The following is a 12,095-nucleotide window of genomic DNA, read 5'->3' on the forward strand; positions in this document are numbered from 1 at the left end:
AAGTTCTGTTCACAATGTCAAATGTTATTATATTAATGTTTGCGTACTTTGATTATGATGAGCGGTGTTCAAAGTTAAATATCCATCATTTGTGGCTTTCCTTGCTGATTGTATAATGTGAATCCATTTATATCAGGTGTATTTGGAGAGAATTCTTAGAATGTACTTAAAAGAGTTCAAAGTAAGCTAAAGAGGTAGAAAATCCAATGTTTGTTACTAGCGGAGCACATTATCTTAGCCAAATTTGTCCTTGGACCAATGGCCAATTATGATATGCAACACACCAGAATTTCAAAAGGTGGTATGCATGAAATAGAGAAAATCCAAAGAAAATTTGTTTGGGGGAAAACTCAAAACGAAAAAAAAAAGCATCATGTAAGCTCGGAGATTCTTTATCACTACAAGAAGCAAGGAGGAATAGGGTTCAAGAAGCTTCAAATAATGAATGATGTTTTTCTCATCAAACTAGTTTGGAAGCTCATATGGGATCCTAATACTCTATGGGGACAGGTGCTTATTCAAAAGTATGCAAAGAATCGGTGCTGCAGTCAAGGATTAATAGCCAAAGCCTCAGATTCTCTATTATGGAAGGAGTTATCTAGAATTTGGCCGGTTATGCAAAACCTTTTGGTATGGAACATCGAAAATTGAAGAAGTGTTAATTTTTGGAATGATAGATGGATAAAAAGAACCCCACAGCTGAGAACTATGGTGGAAGATACCCCTCCTAATGTTATGAATATGACTAAAGTTGCTGATTTTGTAGATAATAATGGAGATTGGGATTTACACCTTTTGAACAACATACTTCCAGGAAGTATAGTTAAAAAAATAAGAGCTATACTACCGCCTAATTAGAATGGAGGAGAGGACTTTCTGGGATGGAGCTTAACAACAAGTGGTACTTTCACTATAGCTACTGGCTATAAAAGACCCTCACACAACAACAAAGCAACCCTCTAAACTATGGAGCACTGTCTGAAAATGGAGAGGACCAGAAAGAATGCGAATTTTTATGTGGCTTATGAGTCGAAATAGGCTGTTCACTGCTGCAAGGAGTGGAAGAATTTTGGGCGCTTCTAGCTGCTGTCACGCTTGCCCAATTGTGGAGGAGACCACTCTTCATGTCATGAGAGATTATCCAAAAGCTTCACCTATTTGGAACCAATTTATGACCCCTACTTTGAGATCACTATTTTTCACTTCCCCTTGTGAAGTATGGCTTGACTTCAATATCCATAATGACATTGGGACATCTACTACTATCCCGTGGTTAGATATATTTATATCAACTTGTTGGTGGATGTGGTAATGAATAAAAAAGTGTTTGAAGCTCCGTATACACGACCTATGATAGTAACACAAATTATTAAAGAGTATGCATCAAACTGTAGGAGAGCTTTCATAAAGAATAAATTTGTTGAGCACACATGACAAGACATACAAGTTAATATTGGTTGGAAACCACCTGACAGAGTATGGGTTAAATTGAATGTTGATGGATCAGCCATAGAAAATGAAGAGAAGGCTGACTGTGGAGGGATTATCCGAACGCACGAAGGGGAATGGTTGGCGGGTTTTAGCAATAATCTTGGATCATACCAAGCAAGTCTCGCAGAATTATGGAGTGTGTTCTATGGGCTAAAGCTTGTATGGGAGCTGGGGTTCGAAGAATCATTGTTGAAATGGATCTCTCAAGAAATATATGATTGCAACAGCAAGGATTATGAAGAACAACAGCAGGGAGCGATCCTTATAAAAGTTCTGGAATACAAGAATAGGCCTTGACAGCTAACTTTCAGGAAAATATATAGAGAAGCTAATCAATACGTCGAATGGTTAGCTAAGAGAAGCACTCATTATCAACCTGACCTTAGATTTATTGATGTTTGTTCAGATGAACTGATTCCTAAGCTTAATGATGTAAAAAGGATTTCAATGTCCCGGATGATCTCAGTTGTGTAATATTCTTTTGGGCTCAGGCTCCATTTTTACACACACAAAAAATATTTTATAAATTATTGTAGTTGTCATTCAAATATTAGAGGTGTAAAAACCCTCCTTTTGATTTCGTGATGAAATCATGTTGTGGACAAGTGAGGTTGAACGAGTCTCTCTCTTGTTACATTAGGAAATTGATAGAAGTTTGAGTAGTCCCTTCGATTCAATTCTCAAACTATGGCGTGAACAAGTTAGGTTGAGAAAATCGGATAGAAAATAGGGTGATTCTCTTTGTATTTAATTTCAATCTATTTTTTTTTAAATTTCAATGTATCTTTTTATTCTAGTTGAATTCTTGTTTTCATGTTTCTTCTCTTTTTCCTTATCATTTTGTATCAAATTTCAGGTATTAGATTGATCTTTATTAATCTATATTTGTTTTTCTTACGTCAAACAAAAAAAAGTTCAAAAAAAAGAGTTCAGTGTCTCTAGTGTATTTATGTTCTTGTTATCTTTGTCTTTTTTGTGGTATTTCATTATTGTTTGTCTTTTTTGTGGTATTTCATTATTGTTTTTGTTGTTCTTATTGATTTCATTATTTAAAAAAAATAAATAAAACATCCATTTAACATGAGAAAAGAATTTTATTTTTTTTAAAAAATATATTTTTATTTGAAATTTAATTCCATAATTTAGAATGACTATAATATATTATAAGAATAGAATTCAAATTTAAAAAATGTGAGAGTTGATTTATAAATTAGACTATTTTTTGTCTGACTTATAAATAAAGAAAAAATGAGAATTGGAGTTTTTAAAGGAATCCAAATAATTTATTTTTAGTTGTTTCAAAAAAAAAAAAACTTCAACTCTTAAATGATTTCTAATTCCCAACATTTTAAACAAATTCATAGTGCCAAAAATTTATCTTTCTTATATTTATTCCTTTCATATACTATTTATTCTTTTCATACACTAATTTTTCCATAGAAATATTCTCCAACTTCAAATTTCCATTAGGGGGCAATAGCAGTGCGGATTCCAGGGGAGTTTTGTCACCCCTGCATACAAACATGGCACATACATGTTAAAGTAGGTAGAATTATATAATTTTTCGTGACCTGAAAACTTGAATAAGTATAATGTTTTTCATTTATTGCATCTCCTTGAAGGAAATAGAAAAAATATATATTTATTTTATTATTTCTGAGTTATAAAATTTTAACAACACTTTTAAATTATAACTCAATTATAAATTATCATAAATACCATGATCTTAAGCATAATAGAAACTACCTATTTTCTATTTATAAATCTCAGGCACAACAAAAATTATGGTGGGAGAAAAAAAAACTATCAAAAGATATTTTGATCGTGTAGAAAAATTCTCAACCCAAATAAATTAACTATTGCTCCTTTCTACTTTTAACAGAGTCAAATTGAAAAAACAAATAAACTTTAATAATTTATAGCTAACACCCTTTTAGTCCAGGGTAGAAACAACATCGTAACACTATGATTAAACAAAAAATGCAGCACGTTACATCAAAAATAGGCATCAAAATGAAATAACTATAATATAAATTGCAATGCAGCATAAAAGAATTTCAAAATGACTTTAAAATGATGTTAATACAGTTAAGTTTAAATTTTAGTCACAATCCAAGGGCTATTTAGTTGATTAGTTGCTTCAATTTAATAAGTTTACTAAGCTGATGCCAGTTGTGCTTCTGAGTTCTGTGACATGTTCCATGCTAGCAAAGTTTAAAAGATAATCCAAATTACAAAACCATTGATTAGAAGACTAGTCTAGTAGATCCTAAAAGTAAGTTATATGCAACAGAATTCATGTGAATACCATTGAAGTTGGCTAAGTTGGAAGGGCTGCAAAACTATGTTGCTCCACAGAAGGATCAAAACAGCCACAGAAAATAAGAATGATGAATCCCATCAAGAACATCCCTAACACAAACCCACAAGCTTTTGCATAACATGCACTATTGCCTCCTCTTCTTTTTTCTTCCTTACTTCCCAATTCTTTTCTCTCAACCCTCAAGCCAGAAAAACCTTCAAAAAATTCCTTAGCATCTTCATAATTAGCAAAAGATGCGATCCTATCAAATCCAACCTTTGTTATCTCCCTCTCATCATGAAATTCCACCATATCCTTGTCAGTGTCGCCAACATCATCATGAAAAACCTCTTCTTCTTCTTCTTCTTCTTCTTCTTGTCCGTCGTCATTGGAGCAAGAGCAGGTAGAATCATTGTCGATGTTGATGTCTTCAGGGGACAGTGTCTGATGAGTGTCCCATGCATGAAAGGCTTTCTCCAAGGAGGCAAGTCTCTCGGAAATGTGGTGCAGATGGTGGGGACTTGATGACAATGGTGATTGAGAATTGGAAGCAACTTCAGCAGATAACAATTTCCGAATGAAAGCAATCTTGTTCTTTATGTCTTTGGAGAGAGATTCATGGGACTGTGTCTGATCAGGGGCATGCAGCAACAAATCATCCAGTATGGATGAGAGTTCCTGGAGTTTTGAATGCAGCACTGAGCTTTTCTTTGTCATCCTTTCTCTCTTTTTTCTCTGATGTGTGCAGTTGAAAATAGTGGGTGTTTTGAGGTTGCAGTTACTAACTCTTGAGAAATGGAAACTGTGAGATTAGAAAGGAGGTAGGTGGCATTTGTAATTGGACCCCTCAAACCTGAATAGTAAAAACAAGGAAGGCCCAATCTTATGCTAATTAACAAGAAGTTACAACATTTCATAAAAGAGCAACATTTATGCTAAGTATTGAACTCTTCATTAAAGAATGCTGCATCATTCCAAATCATTCCAATGCAACATTTGTTTTTGTTTGATGTTTTGTGGAGATGAATTATTCCGGTGATGTGGACTAATTCTTGATCTTTTGTTGGACTGAATTTGTTAGATACAGTGTTTGAAATAAATAAATAATTAATAAACTTATTTTTGAAATTAATTTTTATTATTCAAACTAGTAAAAAAATAACTGCAATAAAAGATTCAACAAAATTACTTATTGGCACGTAATAAGCAATCATCAAATATTCAAATGAGTGATGCCACATTTTGCTTTTTAATTGGCTCTTCGGTTATTCTTAGACAGAATGTGGCAATTGTTGTATGAAAATCTCAATACAAATTGTGACTTCAATCACATTGGACATTATCAATCATGTAAAATTTTGACTTGGTAAAATTTTTTGAAAATATATTTATCTTTTTTAAAAGTATTTATGAGAAATTTTTTTAAAGTTGGTTTATATTTATCAAAATTAAAATATTTAATATAATTTTATATATGAATTAATATTTAAATTTAATTTTTATATTAATATTTATTATAATATTTTTAAATTTTAAAAATTAGTTTATCAAACATATTTAATATTGTTTGTGTTTATTAAAAATTATTTTTAATTTAATTTTTTAAACACAGATACTACAATTTTCAAAACATAATGAGGTCATTGACAAAAAAATATCTAGCTTGGTTTTTAAATTTTTTTTTTGGTAAAGGAGCTAATCAATTCCAAAAAAATGATTAGAAATCGGGTTGAGTATTTTTTTTTTAAGAGTCTCGTTGTTTTTTTCAGATAATTTTCAGGAGTCAGGAGTCAGTGGAGTATTCACTCTTTTAATAACGACGGATTTGCATATACTCTCTCAAACAAGAACAAATGCCCTTCAAATAGTAAAGAATTCATTCTAAAAAATATTCCAAATTAAAAGAGAGTCAGAACAATCCTTTATCCAAGAATCATTTTTCGTTCGAAACACACGACCAAAACCGGTAAAATTATGGTTCTAGAAGATGATAGCGTCGCAATTAACTCTTACCATGTCCGTAAAAAGAGTAGTCTGAAGATGTCTAAACTTGTAAAAATCATGCACAAGTTTTCTAGAATTAAAAGCAACCTTATAATCTGATCGAACATTAACATTTTGAATGTTAAAAAATTTGTTAGTTACGGTGACGCCAAATTCACCAAAGCTCAGTAAAAGAAAATAAAGTTTTCTTTCAATAATTTTGACCGAAGATAGTTAAAGATGATTATTAGTCCACTAATAAAAACATCATTATCTAACCTTATTATTCTCAAGATGGCTATTAGCTCAAACACTTTGAGCCCTATCACATTTTAAAAAAGAATGGAAAATAGACTTTGATCTATTCTCACATTAGAGTGTGGACACTGATTCTCTACTTTTAATAACAGGAAAGAGTCACATATAATTATTTTAATATAAAATTAAAAATAAAAAATTATTACATAATTTTTAATTATTCATATAACGATTTTTAATTATTAACATATCAGGTGAAGAGTTTCCCCGTTTAGTTATACAATATGTGCTGCTACTGTTGTTCTATTTCTGCCACTGCCATTCGGATCGTGAGAAGTAGCCTCTGCACAAGTCAATACCAACGAAAATATTTTTTCCACATGAGAAATAATTCGAAAAAAGAACAAATTAAAAACAAAAAACAACAATTCTATACAAGTTCAACTTACTTTTCGTGCAGACCCCATCAATGGGATCCCACACAAGATCATTGATGCAAAAGCACCTCTTGATCCCACTCCCAGAGCTAGGATCTAGTCCACACGTTGACGTGGCAGAATCACAATCCTTCTGCGATGCGCAAACCGTTTCCCTGGGCAACAACCACTGGATCTCCAAACCGGGTTGGGGCCACCGGTTCACCGGAAGATCCGGGTTTAAGTTCACAAAACTTGAATAGGCACTGCAACCAACATCCCTAACCCGAATCTGGTAGGAGTTACTGGACCCGCCGGTACGGAACGTGCAACAAAGCAGTCCGTTATTACAAACGGAGGCGGAGGCGGTGGCGTTGATGTAGGTATGGCAGAGGCTGGAGGAGGAGCAGTTAAGCGGCGACAAAAGAAGCGCCTGGGTGCAATTGAGGTAAACAATGGTGTTGGAGCTTGTGATGTTGAAAGGGAGAGTGTTGTTGAGTTGGATCCCTTGGTGAATCTTGTCGGTGGTGATGCACGTGTTCGGCACGAGCGGTGCCGGACGAATCACGAGACGCTGGGACTTAGGGTTTATGGACTCGATCGGGTAGGAGTTGTTGAGCGTGTCGAAGACGAGGGTGTTGGTGGTGCAACGGATTTTGTAGGCGGGGTCGCCACAGGTTGGGGTGGTGCTTAGCGGGAATGGGACGGTGGTGTTGCCGCAAGGGGGGCATGGGGTGGCTGGTGTCACGTGAGGAGCACGTGAGATGAAAAGAATGGATAGTAGAAGCAAGAGGATGAGGTTTGTTGGGGTGGCCTCCATTGTTGCGCGGTGAATGAAGAGAGAACAAATTGAATGGAATGCATCATGCATTAACGTCATGGTTAGTGCTATATATCGCGCCAATTATGGTTTTTGCTATTTTATTTTATTTTGTTTCTTGTTATTTCTATATATTTATTGCGTTCAATACTGAGGACTTTGACTTTGAGCATTAAATAATAAATATTATTTAAGAATGATATTATTATATATTTAGAAAAAATATAATGCCGTTAGTTTTTAAATAAATAAGATCACTCCCTTTTAATTTGCTTATCAAATTGTTATCATTAAGTAGAAAATAATTTTCTTCAATAATATCCAGTGGAAAAAAGAAACGTTTAATAATTATATTATTACTAATGCATTTTTTAATGTTTCTCTAATGTTATAAAAATAGGAAGTTAAATAAATTTGTATTTATCATTTTAAAATTAAAAACAATTAATAAAAGTTTTCGTGAGAAATTATTGATATAGTAAAAAAAAAGTTAATTTGTAATTTAACAAATTATTTCCTTTCGAAAAAATATTACAATCATAAATATTCGTCGTAGGAAAAATAGGCTCAATAACTTTAATAATAATTACTATACTTTTATAAGTAGTGATAAATGACAGTGACAATGAAAAATGAAAATGTGAATTAATGTATTAATTAAGTTCTTTCAATCTTTTTAATTCATAATATTTTGGGTCAATTTTAGTTAATATTAAAATATTTTATTTGACTATTATTTAATAAAGGTTAAACCATAAATAGAGTTGGATGCAATGCTGACTTAAAATAAGTATAATTTTGTCAAATCTCAAATATAATTTATACTATTTATACTTCTAAAAAAATATCATTAACAGATATTCTGAAAATACTTGATAAAGTTTTAATGTATATATAATATATTTATAAAAAAATTCTATTATATTATTGACAGGCATGTGCTAACAAAATTTCAAAAAAAAAACCCCAAAACAAGGAATAAAAATTAAATTGAGTTACATGCTTTATTTAAAGGATTTTGTTAGAACACTTATATAAATAAAAATTAAATTTTGTTATGAATTGAAATAGATAAAAGAATATATCTTTAATTTTGGTTAATTCTCAAATTGTTGAACCATTATTATTGTTGTTGTTGCTTGTTGTTGTTATTATTATTATATATACAAATAAGAAAATAAAATTGGGTGTAGTGTTAAAAAAAAAGATAAAAAAAAGTACATTTAAAAGAGAATGTTGTTATAAATTTTTTCAAATTTATTGTATCGAAAAATGCTTGGCATTATCTATGGGGGTTTAAGTGAGAAACTTTAATAAGGAAAAAAAATATGAAACTTCTCTATTCTGAGAAGAGATGTTTTGATGCACTTTTATCTCGTTTATTTATGAAATATGTCTTTTGAGTTTATTTAGATGCTATTAAATTATTAAAAAAATTATAATAAAATTTTTTTTTACAATGTTTGATAAAATTGTAATAGTAAAAATAAAAATATTAAAAAATATATATTTTTTAGAATTTATAATTTACATTCATTTTTTAAAGATATTTTCATTTTTAAAAAATTTTTTAACATAATAAATAAACAAAAAATACTTTAATATTTGTTCATACCCTGGCCCAATAATAAGGGCCCAGGTCTAAATAAAAGGCCTGATCCGAAGAATTAAGCCTAGCTAAGCACCGACCTTCATATAAGAAGTCGGTGTTGACCACGACCTACTCTAAAGAAGTCGGGCACGAGATTAGTTGGCAGATAAACACTCATTCAAATGTGTAACCGCCCCTAAAATCTCTCTAACCGCTTCATAAAGCCATATCTTAACCTCCCTAAGATAATGGGACGGTTAACACCCTAAAGATATGGCACTACTCCAACGGTGGTTATTGGCTCACCACTATAAATACACTGACACCCCTCAGGTATCTCTAAGCCCAATACTCTCTAGACCTGCCCACACCCTTGCTAACTTAGGCATCGGAGTGTCTTTGCAGGTACCACCCCCCATTCATCCACGAGCACAAGTCGGAAGGAGGCTCCAACGTGCAAACTAGCTCGGAAGCCACCATCCGCGGACGATTGGGCCATCCAATTCCACCCAGTCCATCAATCTCCGGTTACCCACCATAACATTGGCGCCGTTGTCGGGGACCTAAGAGATCATCCATCGATGGCGGATAGATCCCACGAAGAAGGCCATGTGAAGACAGATTCTGAACAAGAGAATCTGGACATAGGCAACAACGATGTGGATCTCACCCTCCACCAAGAAATCGATAATCCACACAGGGAAGGCACTTCCGGAATAAAGAATCCGAAGGTAAACTCCTCAGAAAGGCGCGAGTCAGAAAAAGAAGGACCACCCCATGTAACTGAACTCATGGGATTAGTCCACAGCCGCCTGGAACAATTAGAACAAGAGCGGGAGCGGCAAAAGGAAACTGAAAAGAACCTAAAAGAGGAGATGGAACGACGAAAAGAGTTGGAAAGAAAACTCTTAAAGTTAAGAATCCTCCCTCAAAAGTTGTAACTCCCGTGATGAACAAGAAGAACTACCTTTAGGTGGGGAGGATCCTTTTAGCGAGGACATAATGAGAGCAAAAGTTCCGAGGAACTTTAAAAGCCCTGATATGGACCTCTACGATGGAACCACGGATCCAAAGCATCACCTGAGTAACTTCAAAAGTCGGATGTACCTGGCCGATGCTTCCGACGCTACGCGATGCAAAGCTTTTCCGACCACTCTATCAAAAGCAGCGATGAAGTGGTTCGACAGCCTCCCCCCGAGGTCGGTTACTAGCTTTGAAGACCTCTCAAGGAAATTTTTGATGAGGTTCTCAATCCAGAAAGACAAAGTGAAACATGCACCGAGCCTCCTGGGAAGAAAACAGGAGATCGGAGAATCTTTGCGAGCCTATATGGAAAGATTCAACAAAGCATGTTTGGAGATTCAAGACCTGCCTACAGAGGCAGTCATAATGGGATTAGTCAATGGACTCAGAGAAGGTCCCTTCTCGCAGTCCATATCCAAAAGACATCCCGTTTCTCTATGTGATGTACAGGAAAGAGCTGAAAAGTACATCAATATAGAGGAAAACGCCAAACTAAGAGACCTGAGTTGGCGACCTGGGCCCCCTCCCTCAACAAAAGAGAGGGAAAGGGAAACCAAGAAAAAGGAAGAACTCGGTCTCGAAAGGCCAAGAAAATATCACTCTTATACTCCTCTGAAAGTTTCTATAGTGGACGTATATAGAGAGATTTGTAACACTGAGAGATTGCCACCCCCTAGACCCATTAAAAATAAAAAAGGGGGAAGCCGCAACGATTACTGTGAGTACCATAAGACATATGGTCACTCCACAAACGACTGTTACGACCTTAAAAATGTGATAGAAAAGCTGGCTAGAGAAGGTCGACTTGATAGATATCTCATAGAAAGGTCGGACGGTCACGGAAAGAGAAAGCGAGACGACATGGATAGAAGAGACCCACCACCGCAGACTCCAGAGAGGCATATCCACATGATCTCAGGAGGGTTTGCAGGAGGGGGACTTACCAAATCCTCTCGCAAAAGACATCTCAAAAGAGTCTACCAGGTCGGGGAGGAGACACCCGACCTTCCCACCATTTCATTCACAAAAGAAGATGGGCAAGGAATAATCCCTGGACATGATGATCCGGTAGTGATAACCATGATTCTAGCAAATGCCCATCTCCACAGAACCCTAGTAGACCAAGGAAGCTCGGCGGACATCCTTTTTAAGCCCGCTTTCGACAAACTAGGGTTAGATGAGAAAGAATTAAGAGCCTACCCCGACACCCTATACGGATTAAGGGACACGCCAATAAAACCACTAGGATTTTTGCCCCTTCACACCACTTTTGGAAAAGGGGAAAAATCAAAGACTCTGAGTATAGACTTCATAGTCATTGATGAGGGGTCAGCCTATAATGCCTTAATCGGCAGAACTACCCTTAATCGGCTCGGAGCAGTGGTATCCACTCTTCACCTCTGCATGAAATTCCCGACCTCAGCGGGAATAGCAACGGTAAGGGGAGACAAAAAATTGGCGAGGAAATGCTACAATGAAAGCCTAAATCTGAGAGGAAAAGGCAGAGAAGTTCACACAATAGAGCTCGGTGGCGCAAGGGCCAGAGAAGAGCTGCGACCACAACCGGGAGGAAAAACCGAGGAGATACAGGTCGGTAAAGAGGAAGGAAAAAACACTCATGTAGGAGCCAACCTGAGGGAAACCCTAAAACAAAAATTGATCGAGCTCCTAAGAGATAATTCCGACCTCTTCGCCTGGAAGGCTTCTGACATGCCTGGGATTGACCCCGAGCTCATGTCCCACAAGCTCTTGGTTTATCCAGGGTCCCGACCTGTACAACAAAAAAGACGCAAGCTCGGCACAGAACGAGCCCTAATAGTAGAAGAGCAAGTACAGGCGCTCCTGGAAGCCGGCTTTATTAGAGAGGTCAAGTACCCAACATGGCTAGCCAATGTAGTGCTAGTCAAAAAACAGAATGGTAAATGGAGAATGTGTGTCGACTATACCGACCTAAATAAGGCATGTCCCAAGGACCCTTACCCCCTACCAAGTATTGATACCCTAGTGGATTCCAGCTCGGGGTACCAATACTTATCATTCATGGACGCCTACTCGGGATATAATCAAATCCCGATGTATGAGCCAGACCAGGAGAAAACATCATTCATCACACCCAGAGCTAACTTCTGCTACGTGGTCATGCCATTCGGACTAAAGAATGCGGGGGCCACATATCAAAGGTTGATGAATAAAGTGTTTTCCCCTCATCTG

Source organism: Arachis stenosperma, chromosome 3, assembly GCF_014773155.1.
Source record: "Arachis stenosperma cultivar V10309 chromosome 3, arast.V10309.gnm1.PFL2, whole genome shotgun sequence".
NCBI classification, from domain to species: domain Eukaryota; kingdom Viridiplantae; phylum Streptophyta; class Magnoliopsida; order Fabales; family Fabaceae; genus Arachis; species Arachis stenosperma.